The sequence below is a fragment of the Nycticebus coucang genome, chromosome 2 (assembly GCF_027406575.1).
Source record: "Nycticebus coucang isolate mNycCou1 chromosome 2, mNycCou1.pri, whole genome shotgun sequence".
Taxonomy (NCBI): domain Eukaryota; kingdom Metazoa; phylum Chordata; class Mammalia; order Primates; family Lorisidae; genus Nycticebus; species Nycticebus coucang.
Window position 1 is genome coordinate 127,277,832 of NC_069781.1, and position 17,635 is coordinate 127,295,466.

General features: G+C 40.9%; 1 long non-coding RNA gene across 1 annotated transcript in view; it reads left to right on the plus strand.

Annotated features, from left to right (window-relative positions):
• The window catches only part of LOC128564760 (uncharacterized), a 59,681-nt gene extending 48,427 nt beyond the window's left edge, over nucleotides 1-11,254 (plus strand). Inside the window, exon 3 of the long non-coding RNA XR_008374154.1 lies at nucleotides 10,840-11,254. This is a non-coding gene — a long non-coding RNA (uncharacterized LOC128564760). The remainder of the gene's footprint in view (nucleotides 1-10,839) is intronic.
• The last annotated feature ends 6,381 nt before the right edge of the window (nucleotides 11,255-17,635 follow it).

Below are 17,635 nucleotides of genomic sequence, written 5' to 3' on the forward strand. Positions count from 1 at the left end.
ATACTTTACGAAGAAGAATATGTTCCAGCTCCATCCATGTAAACATGAAAGAGACCAAGTGTATGGTGCCCCATGATCATACTAATGTATACAGCTATGATTTAATAAAAAAAAAAAAGAAAAAAAAACATGAAAGAGGTAAACAAAGGGGTCATGACCCACAGGTTGAGTTGAGAACTGCTGCTTTACATGCTCATGATGTGTCCATGTTGTTGACGTTGGGTGTGGACAAGTCACTGGCTTTTCTCCATAACAAAATGGGTTGAGCTGTCATCTTTATTCTCAGCAACTAATGCATAAGAAGCTTCATGGGTTTCTTTTCTTTATCCCACTGAGCTTCTGACTTCTTCCAGGAGAAGAGTATGCCCCAGGTTGATGTTACTCCTATGACCTAAATTCCTTGGGGAAAATATGGAGAGAAAATCTCAACTTGACCCAAAGATTGCAGTCCAGCTAAGCTCAGTCAAGGTAACATAACAACAGTTGAACCTCAGCCAAGCTACACCATCTACTTGACTATGAAATAAACTATCCACTGAGATTTAGAGGTTGTTTGTTACAGAATACTATTACAGCATCAGTTCACTCATACATTAAGTGTGTGTTGTTACTTCCATGTTCATGATGAAAGCAGAATGTTAGAGACACGAAGCGTCTTTTCAAGCTCACACAAGTGGAAGGTGGCTCAGATCCATTTGTCCCCTTCAAATCTTGTGCCCTTTTCGCTCACACTGTACTTCCTCCCCTTTCCCACATAAAGAAGGGCAAACATTTTATCATTTAGTCTGTAATTTTTCTTTGTTGCTTCATTAAAAGTATTTGTTTTCTCATACGATCACACTGTGGCACAAGGTGAAGGAAATGATAAGTGTATAGATGGAGATAAGAGATTGCCTACGTATTTTATGTGTCATTCCTGCATTAAATTACATGGCAAGTCAGCAATGGAAAACAGTCTTTCTGTTTTGTGGTAATATTGAACTTAGCCTTGAAAAATTAGCACAGTATCTGTTCATGAAGTCCAGAGAGGTGAATATCATTCTCCTCAGTTCATGGAATAAATTAAGACAGATGGGTGATTCACTTACTTTTACTTCCTAGCTAGGTTATATATTGATTTTTCCCTCTCTCTTTCCTTTTAAATCTAAAGGAAAACTTCAAATAAAACCTAATTACATCACTCTGATACTGAACTCTTCTGGAAATTACAGAGCTATCAATATTAAGTACACTCTACACCAATTTGGAAATCTATTTTGCCCAGACATATGCCCAATGCCACTCTGATTTTTATGTAATTGAGCTCTAAAGAGTGGTATAATGTGGATTTTCTAATTAGCTTATGCTAAGTTAGGTGGGATTTTAAAATGTGGAATGGGAATTGGACTGACACTTAAAGGTGAAAGTGGTCACATAAGAAAATGGAAAGAAAATCAACAGGAAGGCAGCTCTGTCCAATTAGGCCAGCTCAGTGGGGGCAGGTTTCCAGATAAATGTGGGTGCTTGGGCTTGAACTGGGGGAATAACAGAGAAGATCCAACTGTTTCTTGCACAGAAGTGACCCTAAGGCCCGCTGACTCTTTCCAATTCAGGTTCAGAAGGCCTCCAAGTAAAATTGCTTCTTAACTTGGAATTCAAAAACGAAGTGGGAAGTGGCCCCCAATCTTTTTGGCTCCAGGAACTGGAGTTTCCTAGAAGACAATCTTTCCATGGACAGAGGGTGTGGAGGAGAAGGGACACAGTCGGAGGTGATGCCATGTGGCTTGGTTCTTAACAGGCTTGGTGACTGCAGAACTGGGGCACTACTAACCAGGGACAGAAAAGACAGCATCACAGACGGCGCTCCCCAGAGCTCTAGGCTTGTGTGTGCCCAGAGGCTGCAGGTCCCAGTTCCCCCTTCTGTCCTGCCCCAGTTCTCTAAGAGAGGCATATAAAGGGGAGCAAGAAGGCGTCCTAGATCTGTAAACCAATTATGGCACTTGGAGGTTTTGGCAGAGAACTCTTGTCTCAGGGGGAAATAGTCATGGCTGAAAAGGAGAAGCCAAGGGCTGGACCCTAATGGTCAGCTGACTCCTCATCCTGACTCTGCACTGTCTGGTTAGGACACATGAGGTAACCCTAGAGAGCTGCCTCTCCGAAGGAGGAGGAGGTGTGGGAGATAGGAGCTGACATACCCCACCCCGGCTTCTGCAAAAGGCAGGTGGAGATTCTGACTACTTCTGAACTCTTCTGAATAGATGGATGAACTCAACTTCAATCCTGAGAGAAATTCTAGACTGGATTATGAAGAGGATGTTTTGTGAGACCTTGACAAAAGGAAGTGGTGGTCTTAGAAGCCAGGATAGATTTGCTGAGAATAAATCTTGCCAGATTAATAACTTTATTTCCTTTTTGGTTATGGTTATGAATCAGGGAGATGACCTGTGCCTGGACTTCAGAGAGACAATTGATTAGTCTTTCAGGAGAACTTTGTAGTATAAGATGGAGAAATGCAAATTAGATAGTAGCGGAAGTCAGGGCAAAAGGATCGATTGCTTTTCAAGAAGTGTTGTGCTGGTCGCGGTGGCTCACAACTGGAATCCCAGCACTCTGGGAGGCCGAGGTGGACAGATTGTATGAGTTTTCAGAAGTTTGAGACCAGCCTGAGTGAGAGCAAGACACCATCTCTACTTAATATAGAAAAACTGAGGCAAGAGCCCAAGAGTTTGAGGTTGCTGTAAAAAGTGTTATGTAAAGAAATATTGCTATTAACCTTCGAGGTAGCTCTTTGTAATTCATCCTCATAGTGAGGATATAGGTTAGGCCTAGCTAAACTTACTACTGGAGTCAGGACAGATACTGGACAGCAGATCCATTCCTAGGGGCTAGAGGAAGAACAGGTAAGCTATGAAAGGTTTTCGCAACCAACACTCGGGTCAGGCAGAGATCAAACTGATTCATACAGAGTTAAGCAGGGGTTAGTTGAATGGACCGTCACAGTGAGTGGCCTCCCAGCACCCATCTACTCTACTTTCAGGAACAGCCTATGTTTTCATTTAAAGAGCTACCTGATGCCTATTTAATATGCATGTGGTTCCTGCGGAGTCCCACATCTGTCTTCAGGAAATATCATGTGACCTAGCTCTAGCCAATCAAAGTGCCAGATCTCACTTGGGACTGCACAGTGATTGGAGGTTAATCAGAAAAGATGAGACACGTCTTGAGCAGGTTTGGTTACTCGGTGCAGGAATGGAGACTTCCTACCCCCTCTGCCCGGAACATACTATGATGTAGCGATGATGTGAATCCAGTGCCCTCAGCACCTGCATGGAGATGCTGAGAATGAACCTGACGTTAGGATAGTCACAGCCAAGAGATAGAAAGAAGTTAAGTCCTGACAACATTGAGCTGTGAGCTCAGAATTAAATCTCCATCTGAGATTACATGTTCCGTGTAATAATAAATTCCTTTCTCTGTTTAAGCCTGTCGCGTGGAAATTTCTGTTATTTTAGTGGGAATTCTGATTGATATACAGGATTTTCTGAGCTTGTCAGTGAGAAATCCAAGAAGAGGTCATGATAAGAGCTACGATGGGCAGGAAGCAGCAGAAAAGTAGAGTCCTCACCACCGAGTTTTGTTTGGGAAGGAATTTGGTCCCAGAGAGAAGGAGGAAGTGTAAGACCACAGTGTCAGCAGAGACAGGACTTTGTGCTCCATAAATCCTGTGTCATTTTCCTCATCTGAGGGGCATGAAGAGTCTGCTGTGCTGTCAGAGGAAGTGTGGAAGTGGAAGTGTGTGTGTGACTTCCGGGGGAGTACCAGAGAGCAAAGCTGGGTTTGGCCTGCTCTGCCCCTTGCCCTGCTCTAGGCACTATGGCGGCTCCACGTTGAAATGGTGGCACTGTAAGGTGAATCAGCCTGCGAGTGAATGCTCCAACTTTTCATGAGTGTGAACTTACTGACTGAGTTTCAGGGGTGTGTTTGTTTTTGCAGCACAGCCTGGCTTAATGGACATGCATGACCCTAGTGTGACTAACGTACTAGATTAAGGCCTGACTCAGAGACTTGAACACCAAGGAATTAGTCAGAAGTCCAGGTGATCAGAACTGCATAAAATAGGGTGGCCTAATACTTACGTCCTGAATATAAAACTCCTTAAAAGTCTCTTTTTCAAGGGCGAAGATTGGTTCAAGAGGAAGGGATGAGGAGTTGGCAGGACTTTGTGTGGACAAAGAGTGCTTAGAAGGGAAACTGGCCATGGAAGTCTTTTATTTCATGGGCTAAGATCATGGATGTCTTATTCTCAAATTCAATAACAAAAAAAGTTAGAAAAAACGACTCTCCTTCCATGATAGACTCTAGGATCTCAGAAGATCTTAGCAGACAGAACTTGAGCTTAGCATGAGTTTTACTAAGGATGAAGTCCTCCGCATAGGTCTGAAAGCTATTATTCTAGCACAGTGTGGGTTATAAGCAGCCCATACAATAGGACTTAGAGGCTTTACTTCCCCTAATTTTGGTGTGAGCCAGCAAGGTGACCAGGTGGTCACCATTCCATTGCCATCCTAGGCTGCATTACAAGTCATATAGCACTTTTCCCGGACAGGATCTGCTCTTCTTAACTTTAAACTCAGATCACACGTGGAGATTATTTCAGTTCTATCATTTCAGTTCTACACTTTATGAAGAACTGAGAAAAGTTACCAAAACTTTAAAGACAAACATTTAAGGTGTTTACCATCTGCTGAACAACTGTGGAAAAACTGTGGGTCATCTGCTATACCTGTCAGCGCTCCCTTTGTGCCAGGCAGGGTCCTAGGTCCTGAGGATATAGGCTGCATTGGAAATGGTTCCTGTTCTGGAATAGCAATTCTGGAACCAGAATTTCAATCATCACTCACAGGAAATGTTAAAGAAAAAAAGAAAAGAAAAAAAGGTAATTTAGCTTGATGTAAAGAAGACCTAGAAAGAGAGGCATAATTATCGTCTCCAGATGGTTTCAGGGTTGGCATACTATAAAAGACAGATTAGACTTGTTCTGCGGGATCTTGGCAGGCAGAATTTTAATCAAAGGGCAAAATTTCAGTAGTTGATGGAGGCACAAAGGGAACTGTCTTAAAATAGAAATTGGTACTGAGTGGTACTGAGCTCCCTGTCACCAATAGTATTCAAGTCAGTATGGGGTGAGCCAGTGGGGAAATAAATAGAACACCACAGCTAAGAGCTTAGGATGTAGCATTCAAATCCCAGCTCCTCTTAATTTGGTACGTCATTTACTTCCTCATGTATAAAAGGGGCTAATAATACATAGTCCCAGACCAGCTGGGAGGATGAAGCAAATTTGTGCATGCGGAGGGCTGAGCATCTGGTGATGGCCATGATGCTGCCGCAGGAGATGGCCTGAATATCTCAAGAGGCAGGAAACTGGAAAACTCGACTTCGCGATCCCTTTAATCCCCAGTGTTCATGACTTTATTATTCTGTAGGCACCTCAGTTTGCTTATCTGTTGCAAGAAAAGAACTCTCGTGAAGTGCTGAAGACCAAGGTAACTCCATTGCTGCCTGGGTCCTACAGATGTACCTCTCAGCCAGGATCTACACCCAACACCTGGCTCCCCTCCCATGTGAGCCTCCCTCCGTCACTGGCCTGGGTTTGCCAGATGGAGTCTGTGCCTGAGAGTGGGTGTCAGCTTCAGAGATGAATTTACACTGAGGTTTCTTCCCCTTCCCTACAGTTCCTCCTAAGTCTTTGTGAAAGACTTCAAACACCAACTAGTTGGTCATATCCCCGACTGGCCAGAGGGGATCTCTCTCTCTGGCTGTGAACTTTACAGCAGCTGCCCAGAGAGAGATAGAATCAGAGTCCTGTCCAAGAAGCCCTGGACATCAAGGGCGGACACTTCAGATGGGAGAGCTCAAGTTTGGCCTTTTAGGAACTGACTGAGATAAAGGCCATGGGATCTTTGACTCTTTGGGGGTGGTCTTCATACAAAGTTTGTTGTTATTGTTTTTTTTTTTTTTTTTTCCAGCGAAGTTTAAGTTTACCATCAATGGCAGTAGAGTTCAAAGTGCCCCAGTTTGCCATAACCAGGTAAAGCAGGGGGTTGATTAAACCTTCTTGTCCTTAAGCATCATGATCCTGTAAATTTACAACAAGCCGGCATTTGACATTTGGTTGCACAGTCCTCACTATCAATATACCCTGAGGTTCCCTCCCCTGAAATACTCTTCCTCATCCTTCAGTAGAAAATTTAAGCAGCAGTTAGACAGCTCAGCACTTCCGGCCCATTCAACTCCCAGGAGGCAGTTGGGTCCACAGGTTGAAGTCAAGAAGAAAAGTTGTCTTATTCCCACATATTGAGATTTTCTTGAGCCCAAGGAGCAAAAATATTCCTTCAAAGCTAGAACAAGCCTATATGCTCTGAATTCTGTTGCTGATGAATATTTTGCATTTGTAACCAATCTGCCTTACCTAGCAAATGTCAGGAAAAGGTCCCAAGTGCCATTGAACCTAGAAATAACAATAGATTTCTTAATGCCAAAAGCTTCTTGTTCAGCAGAGAATTAAAAATATATCACAACATATAGATTTTTTTTTTTGTCCGTATGAGTCACAGTCATGAAATATTTGCAGGCTCAGAGTCGAACAATTCTTTTTTCCCTGTGTTTTATAATTCTCCAAAGGTGGTTATTACTATGTGTCAGAACAAGGATAACTTTTAAAGCTCACAATCTCTGCAGCAACACCTCTTGGTCCTTGATTGTTTAGGTCTGCTAATGTAACCACACTGAGAAAATGTTTTAAATGCACTCACGCCTCTAAATGCCATTTTCTCATCAAAATATTTTCTCTTGTTGGGTCCACTGAGCTAATGCATTAATGTGACACCTACATTAACGCCATAGTCTCTTTGCACTTTGACCCCTTCCTTGTAGTGGAAACACACTGTAAAGCTGGAGCATGCAGACCTCTGAAATAGAGGGAAGCAATTAGGTAAAAAGTAATACCTGGGCTTGATGGGCTTTGTGGGTTGAACCAAAGTGGTTTCTGGCTCTCTGATATATTAGGCAACAAGTAAGAAAATAAATATCTGAAATCCATATCTACGTCTATATCTAATGATACCCTGTGTTAATCATTTTCATCTGGGTAGGAGAAATTCCTAGGACTCACTGTTCAGCATCCTAATCTCATGTGAACCCCTGGGCTCTGGACTTTCTATCCACAATCTTCACCTTGTAATTCCAGTAACCTAATTTCGCCAGGAAAATAACAATGGAAAGCATGTGTCTAGAAATGAAGTATGATCAGATAGCTGATGTAATGAGAACTATAAACCGTTCTATTTTCCATTTACTTTGTGTTTGGTTTTTATATGAATCTGTGTTGGTATGGGGTGCTAAAGTATCGTCCGTTTGTTCGCTGTAGGCAAAATGTCAATATTGTCTGAAGGAAGGGAAAACAGATATGTGGAGAAACAGTTGGAGGTGGCAAGGAGAGAGAGAATGATGCTGACAAATTCATCCTCCTCCAGTTTTTTATGCTTTAGTATCTCCTGTATCCCAGGGTGTTGGAAATACACAGAAAAATAAGACATAGACATAGGGGGTCAAAATCTTGAGTACAAAATAATGATTCAAGTAGAGCAGAGAAAATTAGAAGTGGGAGGATGGAGGGAAGGGATGGGAATGAAGTTGTGGTGTCTAGTGTCAGTTCTTTGGTTGTTAATGGCACATGGGCGCCATATGACAGTATTGATGCTCTCTACTGAGATGGGTAGGGACAGAGAGACCTAGACAGACCCGGGGACAGGATGTTAAGAGTTCAGGAGGAAGTGTTTCATGAAAGAACAGGTGTTGGAGCCTAGAAATGTTGATTGAATTTGAACATGGAGAGAAGGACTGCTAGGCTGAGAAAACTCCAAGTTGCGAAAGTGTTGGGCATGGATGGAGAATGCAACATGTCCTTTAAATATCACCATTATAAACCAAATTAGTAGATTTTTATTGAATACTTATGTTGTAAATACAAAGGGTCAAGTGAGATGTTTTCTTTCCCACATACTCTGCCAGAAACTTGAAATAAAGGGAAATAAGGTTGTTTTCAGAGTATTAAACTGCTAAAAATTCATGAATAATGGACATGATGAACCAACCATCTGTGAGACTTTATCAAGCTATTTTCTACGGAGCTGAACAGGCGAGTTTGAGAATAGCTAACAGTCCAGTCAAGGAGACCCTGGAATTCCCAACAGGAGGCAAGCCTGGAGGCAGAAATGTGATTGCTATTTGGTGAATAAAGACTAATTTTTTTTTTTTTTTAATGTGACTGGAGGGAGGATTTCTGAACAGAAGGGGAATAACGATCTGAGAGCAATATACTCAATATATGGGAAAGGGTCTGGCCACAGCTGTGTTCTCCATCAACAGCTATCATCATCTGTCTAAGAGACAACAGTGAGTTTTGTGGGGGTTAAAAATGACTTAATACCTTGTTGTGTTGCAGACCACTAGCAAACAGCCTGGCAAATAGACACTCAAAGAGCCAGAAGTCAGTAGGGTTTTTCCATTATTATCCAGGGAAGAAAGATGGTATGAACTTTCCAGTCCCAGAAGAGGTACCGCCTTTGAAGGAGAAGCAGCAGGCTCACACTGATTAACACCGTCAGTAGCTGCTACCAGCAGAGAGCATGTTCTGTGTTTGAGACTAGGTACATATTTTTTCATTTAATTTCCATGATGATCTTATAAATTATGCCCATTTTTAGGAACAAGAAAATCAAGGATCTTTGTTTGAAGATAGAGCTGACTTTGAATCAGGTCTTTATGTGTCAATTAAATTTTTAAGAAATGCAAAAATTTATGACACAGTAGACATAAAATTGACATTTGGGTTATATGGTTGTATAAATCTGAACACATCTATAAATTCATAAACCACCACCAGAGAGTACAGAAATGTTCTATCACCACAAGGAACTCGCCTTTAAAGTCACATCCTCCCCCCATCCCTAAACCCTGGCAACTATTCATCTATTTTTCATCACTATACTTTGGTTTTTTCATGAATGTCATATTAATGCAATAATACAGCATGTAAACTTTTGAGATTGGCTTCTTCACTCAGCTTAATTTATCTTTTGAGCTTCGCCCAAGTTGTTGAGTGTGTCAAAGTTCATTCATTGTGTTTTTAATTGTTGGATAATAGCCTATTGTACGGATGTAGCACAGTTTGTTTATTTTGCATCTATTGAAAGACACTTGGGTTGCCTCCAGGTTGGGGCAATATTATAAGTAGAGCTGCTTTAACATTTGCACAGGTGTTTTGGTGTGACCATAAGTTTTTCCTCCTCCCGTATAAATTCCCTTGATTTCTAATTGTTCCAAGACCATTTGTTGAAAAGTCTGGTTTCTCATCAATGAATTAAAGAGAATTCTACAGGTCTTTCCATGCAAATATGGCCAATTGATTTTTACAGAGGTGTGTCTATCCCTTTGCTAATATCACACTCTTTTGACTATTGTAGCTTCACGGTAAGTGTTAAAATCAGCGTTGCTCCTTCAACTTTGTTCTTTTTAAAAATTAATTGGCTATTCCAGTTCCCTTACCTTTCCACATATGTTTTTTTTTAAATCTATTAGCCTGCATTTATAAAAAATCCTGCAGAGATTTTGGATTGAAATTGTGTTAAATTTATAAGTTAATTTGGGGACTGTTGACATTTTAATTATAGTGAGTCTATCAACCCATGAACACAGTATGTCTCTCCATTTATCTAGATCTTATTTTATTTCTTTCATCAGCTTCTTTCAGCATACAGATGTGCACATTTTCTTAGGCTTTGGCAGGGAGAAGCTATTGCAGGTGGTATATGTATGGGCTTTTTTTTTACATTTTTGTTTCCAATTATTCCTTCCTAGGATATAGATTTGTGCTTGATATTTTTTATGCTGAATTTTTATTCTGCAACATTGTTAAACTCACTTATTAGTTCTAGTAGCTTTTAACAAATAGATTCTGTGGGATTTTCCATGCAGATAATCATGTTATCTCTTCCAATCTATAAATCATTTATTTCTTTTTCTTGCCTTACTGGAATGGCCAGGACTTCCAGGACAATGTTGAACAGCAGAAGCCACATACTTTATTGTGTGGAGTGTGAAAAAAAGAAATATTGCAGAAAGAAGTGCCTTTTGGAAGGATGTGTGTTCTGGGCACAAAGTGGCTTCATTGACCATGAAGCAGGTTTGAACAAAAAAGCATTAAATAAAACCTACTAAGATCCAATTTAAGGTGGTTAGGAAAAAGAGTGGATATGATTCTATTCTCACTCAACAGGGAGAAGAGGAGGACACAGGTAGCAAGTTCTTAAACAGAATTTCTCAAATGCTTCCACTTTCACTGTGTTCTTACCTTGAACAGTTTTGATGTGTGGGACCGTGATAGTGTGCAGGCTTCATTTGACTACATTTAGGAAATAATCAAAGCTGAACTTGCATCTAAGCTACATCTTCATTATGGAAGCTGGAGTTAAGAACACCAACTTAGAGTCAAGGCAGACCTGGGTTCAGATTCTGGGAGTGCAGCTCACTATCTCCGTGGGCCTCTACCTCTCCTCTGGAATGAGACTTAGATCATGGGATTGACGTAAGGATTACAGGAGAACATGCCTGGTCCGTGGTAAGTGCTCACTACATGTCACTGCCGTGTCTTCTGTGTATTTCTCCTTGCTTTTTCTCATCCTTCACTGTCTGTCTCTGCACCTCATACTGTTTTTCTGCAATCTCCCACCCATTCTTTCTCTATATTACCTGGATCCCTAGAATGGTGTCCTTGTCATATCTTTCACCCTACTGTAGAGGATGAACTGGTCTGTTCTGCCTGGTCCTGGGTCGTCTATAGTCCAGGGAAATTTGGAAGGAACAACGAGTTGCAGAATCTTCCATGGATTGGATTTTCTCAAGATGATGGAGCACCTGATTCTCTACTTGCCTCCTGCTCATAATATTCTGTGTGTATCATGGCCTAGCCGGAGGAGAGGAGGCCAAAGCAGATGTTAAAAATAAAACTTATGAATGGATTAACAAATTGTGGTATATGTATGCCGTGGAATACTATGCAGCCATAAAAAGGATAGAGACTTTACATCTTTTACGTTTACATGGATGGAACTGAAACATACTCTTTTTAGTAAAACTTCTCAAGAATGGAAAAAAAAGTATCCAACGTACCCAATATATAATCACCTACACATTTATAGATAAATGATAAAATACAAATATAGTTCAGAAAGAAGGAGGGAAGAGGAGGGAAAGGGGAGGGGAGGGAGAGGGTTGGAGGAGAGAGGGTATTTGGTGGGACCTCACCTATTGTGCACAATGCAGTGGTACATTTTAAAACTATTAAGAGTAGAGTATAAATGTCTTACCATAACAAGTAAGTAAGTGAGGTGATGGTTATGTTAATCAGTTTGATGTAAGCATTCCACATGGTATATCGAATCAACTCATCGTACTCCATAAATGTACACTGTTATGATTTAATAAAAAATAAAGAAAACCAAAAAAAGCTGTGAATATATATTAAAAAAGAAAACTTATGGATTTTATATTTTGGGAGGCTGAGGCTGGAGGATTGCTTGAGGGCAGGAGTTCAAGATCAGCCTGGCAACATAGTGAGACTCCACCTCTAAAAAAAAAATCTAATTAGCCAGTGTGCTTGTGGTCTCAACTACTGGAGAGGCTGAGGCAGGAGGATCAATGACTTGAGCCCAGAAGTTCGAGGCTGTAGTGAGCTATGATCACTGCACTCCAGCTTGGGTGATGGAGTGAGTCTCTAAAACAAACAAACAAACAAGCGAACAAACAAAAAACTATGTTTTCATCTGTGGCATTTTTTACTTCAAGTTTTTAAAATAATAATTTTTTTTAATGTGACAGCAGGTGGCAACTGGGGAGGAGTAGTTATTATCTTATTAAAAAGATGAAAAGCTTTCTTCATTATTTCTTTAGACAAACCTTTTTTTTTTTGGAAATCAAATCAATAATGAAATGTGGAGAGTTGTATCATGGTGGGAGACCATGGGGATATTAAAAGAAAATGAGTGGACAGGAGTCTGATAAGCCATGGATCTCAGAGGAGCAGACAAAGAGAATTTCCTAAGTGCAATCTTTAAGACAGGAGGTAGACTTTTTAGAGACAAATTTAGAGACAAGTGGACCAGTAGGAGAACACCAAGTTTTTATAAAAGGTAATTTGCCCTGAAACACTAGAGAAATTGGGAGCTATAGGAGAAAATTCAGTGGTTAAAAAAAATGAGAAAGTAATGGAGGCGGGAGGTTTTGGTGGAGGGAGGGTAATGGGTGGGGTCACATCTATGGTGCATCTTAGAATGGGTACAGGCGAATCTTACTAAATGCAGAATACAAATGCCCACATAGTAACTAAGAAAATGTCGACAGTTTGATGAGAGTATGTCGAACTATGTCGAACAGTTTGATGAGAATATTTCAGATTGTATATGAAACCCGCACATTGTACCCCTTGATTGCACTAATGTACACAGCTATGATTTAACAATAAAAAATTAAAAAAAATAATGTATATCTAAGTTATGTCATTCTTTATTATTTCCTTTGACATAAACTCTTTCACTTACGTCATCTCCTTTAAATCTCTGAAAGCCCTGTGAGATTAGTATTGTCTCTATATTTTACAAATAAGAAAATGTAGTTCATGGGATACCACTGACTTGTCCAAAGCCCACACAGTTACACGGAGGCTGGAACTCAACTCATTCTTTTTCTTTTTTTTTTTTATTGTTGAGGATTCATTGAGGGTACAATAAGCCAGTTTAGACTGATTGCAATTGTTAGGTAAAGTCCCTCTTGCAATCATGTCTTGCCCCCATAAGGAATTGTTTGGTTGGTGGATTTTGTTGGTTAAAAATTTCCTTTTCTGTTCTGAGTGATATGTCAGAATTCAGCATTATCCATGTTTCTCCAGGCACTTCTCAGGGGCAGAGAAACTGGTCACTTACCCTCTAAAACCCTATTGTCTCAAGTATTACACTTGTTTGCTTGTTGTGGGCTGAAATTCTAACCAACATAGTTTCAAATCATGGGGAAACAAGGTCTTATCTCTCAAGACCAGGTAACAACTAACGTTTATTATGTGCTTACTGTGTGTAGTCCCAGTCTGTCTTAAGAGCATTCGCTCATTTAATTCTCCAGTAATTCTAAGAGATGGGTATTATGATCATCTCCCTTTTCTAGATGAGTAAAAAGAAGAACAGAAAGGTTAAACATATATCCAAGCCCTCACGCGTAGGGTGCAGCTGGAGGTATTTAACATCAGGCATTCCTGTTCAGAGCAAACAGTCTCCACTTGCTTAACTCTTTCTTTCAAAATTGTTCCAGTTTGGCTAGGGCCAGGTTCAAACCCGCCACCCTCGGTATATGGGGCCTGAGCCCTACTCACTGAGCCACAGGCACCACCCACTTAGCTCTTTCTTATTAAACTAGAGGCTGGTGAACTTCCCAGCTCAGTTTTTTGGCATCTCAATCTAAGAGGAAAGCACTTAGGCTTGTGGAGGTGTGAGCAGATCAAGGCAAGGACCAACCGAGGAAATGAAGGGCCACAGGAGGGTGCTGTCCTCAGGGGATGGATGAGGTGGTGCCAGGTGGGAAGAATGCGTGAGCATTTTCAGGAAGTGGTGTTGATCTACACACTTTAAATCCACACTTTCTAGTTTTTCCTAGGACCAGGATAAATATGCAAAATTTTCAATCAATTTTGTTTCCCTTAATAACACGCTGGAGTTCTAGAATTTATTTGGAGGAAAATCTTAGAATAGTACAGTCTGATTGGAAGAAGATTGGAGAATTCACTAGAAGCTGTAATTGCAAGTATGCTATTAGTGCTTTTAAACATTTTTAGGGGTGGGGGGCTTTAGGGACCTACAGAGATAATCAAAAGAGCTAAAGTCCCACCTACACTTCTTTGGAAACTACATGGTATCTACCTGTTAATACTATTCCAATTATTTTTCCTCTCCATAAAACATTCTTGGCTTTGTCAGAAGAAAGTAGTTATGGGTTGCATATTTTTAATAAAAGACGATTTGCTTCCATGGCATATGAGTTTGTAGAAGCGTTCTATGACCTTGCACAATCTTTAGCAGCATGGACTCAAGCCCTTTGTATTATCTATTTAAGTCTTTAAATTTGGTATTTAGGTTAAATACAAAATATGGTTCTTAGCATTATTCCAAGGTCACTATCCACGATGGAAAAAATGTTAAAAGCATAGAAGTAATGCATGAAAAATCCATTATGAAAAGCAGCACCCCCTTATCTACAATAGCAGTTACTTTAACACGATTTCCTTCCATTGTAGTGACATACTGTTGCCATCACTGCTAAAGCTCTGTTAATGTTTCCATTATATATCTCTATTCAGTGTTTCCACCAGTTTATAATTCAATGTATTCCTGGGCTAAACTTTGGTTTATGATAATCTCAGTTGTAAAACTTCCCTGAAGAAATTAAAAGCATATGAACAAAAATGTGCAGACCATCCCATCCCGATTTTTGTGCACAGGGGAGCAAAACACCTTCATGTTTGGGGGATTTGAATGGGAAATTGATTTTTGTCTTTTAATCAGTTGTGACCAGGATTATAATGCTATTAATGCAAAAGCATGCCGAACTAATTAAGAGCCAGAGAACTGGAAATGATCCTAGGAGGTCTCCAAAAGGCAAGGGTATATCAAAACCCCAGACAAAGGGGGTCCAGTGTCCAAAGAGCCCCGGGAAGTTCCTTCCACAATTGTTATTGCTAACTTGTACCATTGTTTAACAACCCCTACTGTCAGGAATTTTTTCCTTATGTTTAACTCAAATCTTTGCAGTTTAAGCCAATTTCCCGCTGCTTTTAGGGGAAATGACAAACAGCTGTTTGACATGGTAGTCATAATAACTTCTTTTATTTTATATACACTGCTATTGGACTCCTGAAGGGCTCAACCCTTCCACAGAACATTTTCTTCTTGGTTCTGGTTTTAAAACTCTGAATCATTGTCTCTATTTACTTTTGAGTGTTAGAACCCCATATGGGACCCTCATCTAATATCTTCCTAACACTAATCTGCCCTGCCCATTAATGCAGAAATAACTCATGATTTTTATATGGCCAATTAAAGTTTTCCAGTTCTTTCCTTGTTTTGAAAAATAAACTGCACCTAGTTATTACCCTTGAAATTGCATAGGAACCCCAGATCATTCTCTGCCTCACTTGTAAGAAGTTGTTTGGCTATAATATGTGCAGATTTGAATGCAGAGACATGATTCGAATCCAGGTCTGTCTTTTTTCAAAGCCCTTCTCACTGACCAGTGGGGCTCCGTGATGTCTATATAAGAAGGATTTAGGGGCAGAATATGGTTGGCAAGGAGGATGTGGAGGCTTGTCTTAAAGAAACATTTCCTTAGTAAGGATGTGGATTTTATATAGACTGAACCATTTTCGATCTCCTTCCCTCCCTCCCTCCTTTGCTTCCTTTTTTAGAGTCAGAGTCTAGCTCTATCATCCAGGGTGGAGTACAATGGTGCAATCGTAGCTTACAGCAGTTTCAAAATTCTGGAGTCAACCAATCCTCCTGCCTCAGCCTCCAGAGTAGCTGAGTCAATAGGTGTGCTCTACCATGCCTGGTTAATTTTTCTGTTTCTCTTTTTTGTGCAGATGGGGTCTCACTGTGTTGCCAGGCTGGTCTTGAACTCCCGGCCTCAAGCAATCCTCCAGCCTTATCCTCCCGAAGCTCTGGGATTATAGGTGTGAGCCACTGTGCCTGGCCTGAGTATTTTCTTAGATAGGATTAGGTAAGCAAAGTTATAAGAGGAAGAGTGGGGAAGCTAAAGCTTTGCAACCTTCCGTTGATGCCACCCCTACTGTTACCCGAGAGACCTAAACAAGATCTGGTGCCTCTAAACAAGATCTGGTGCCTCTAAAATGCTCTCCCATGACAGTGATGAGTTGGGAAATAATAAGTGTCTAGCAATGTTCCTAAGGCACAGAGAGGTTAAGACACTTGCCCAAGGTTGCACAGCTAGTAAACAGTGTCGACAGAATTTGGATCCTGCAGCCTGACCCTGCAGTGAGCTATCAGGATAGAAATCCAGTGTGGTCCCCACTTAGGAGGAGGAATATTGCACTGTGATCTGATAACAGAGCAAGAGGGAAAAGAGTCAAAAGATTAGTCATGAGATGCAACAATCTGCAAGAACAGAACAGGCCCCTCGGAGGTGGGATGTTTGAGGAAGACAGGAATATAATTGGATAAAATCTTGGCTTGGGAACTAATTAGGTGACGTGGCCCCCTTGCCACATCAATTTTCAAATGCCTTTCCTTTTGGCTACAACTTGGGTGGAGTATGTTCCCAAAACAGAGGAGTTGATAAATGCATCCAGGTCCACCCAAAGAGAAGCCTCTAGAGTCAGGCCACTTGGCTGAGTCCTTGGCCAAAACATTCATTTGATTACTGAGGACATGTGTAGGAGCTTATCGAACAGGTGATCTTGAGTTCAGAAAGTCAGGACAAAAGCTGACCATAAGAGGTTGGGACAACGACAGTCTGAATTTTTCAAGACCATATTCCATAAGAAAAACACGAATCCAGGGTTATATATATAAAAAAAAAGTGAGCTGATGTATCAAAGGAGAAGAGGTTGACAAGACACAGGACACCCAGAAAATAATTAGGAATTGTACTGTAAGCTTAGGTGGAAAAATTACTGGGAACAAAAAAAAGAGAAAAATGGGAATACAGGATGAACTAAAAATACAATACGGAATGTATTCACTATTGATAAAGGCCCAAATGGAGACTCAATTTTGTTCTAGAAAATTCTTCCTCTCCACCAGTTGGGGGTGGGGCAGCCAAGCCATCTTCAAATATTAAAAGGGTGGTCACATTGAAGAGTCCAGTGTGTGACTTAATCTGTGTGACATTACCGAAGAGGTTCTAATCTGTGTGACCAGGGACACATTTCGGGTGTGTCACTAGTAATTTATTAGCAATATTCTGGTCATGCTATGATAATGTCTCCCTTGTTTTCTTATTTTCTTGACATTGCTTTCCTAGAGTGGGAGAGAAAGGAGGGGCAGTGGGAATTACCCCAAACCAACAGTTTTGCTTTTATCTTATTGTAACTGACTTTCACTGTTAAGGTCCTAATTACCCACGTGACTGGGTAATTGACAGCGGATGGGGCCTAAGCAGATGTTGGTGGTGTGAAATGCTGGGTAGGAAATAGAGATTCCTTCCCCAGGTGTGGAGTATTGAGAACCATGCCCCACAGTGTGGGGCTGGGTTGCAGGTGTCAGAGAAAAACTTAGACAAGGTCAGTCTAGCAAAGTTTATTTGAGCAAGAAAAGAATGTTTCAGAGCTGGCCAGAATTTCAAATAGTAGGTTCAGAACGCCTACATCTCCACCCTGGTGGGCTACAGGAAACGACTTGCCAAGAGTACCTGCTTGGTGCACTTTTGTGTTAACCTTACGTGGGCTTGATTTGGCAGCTTTCGGCCTGAGATTGGCTGAAGATTTGGTTGCTATGATCAGCTGAGACTCAGTTCCTTAGTTACATGAGTATACCCACAA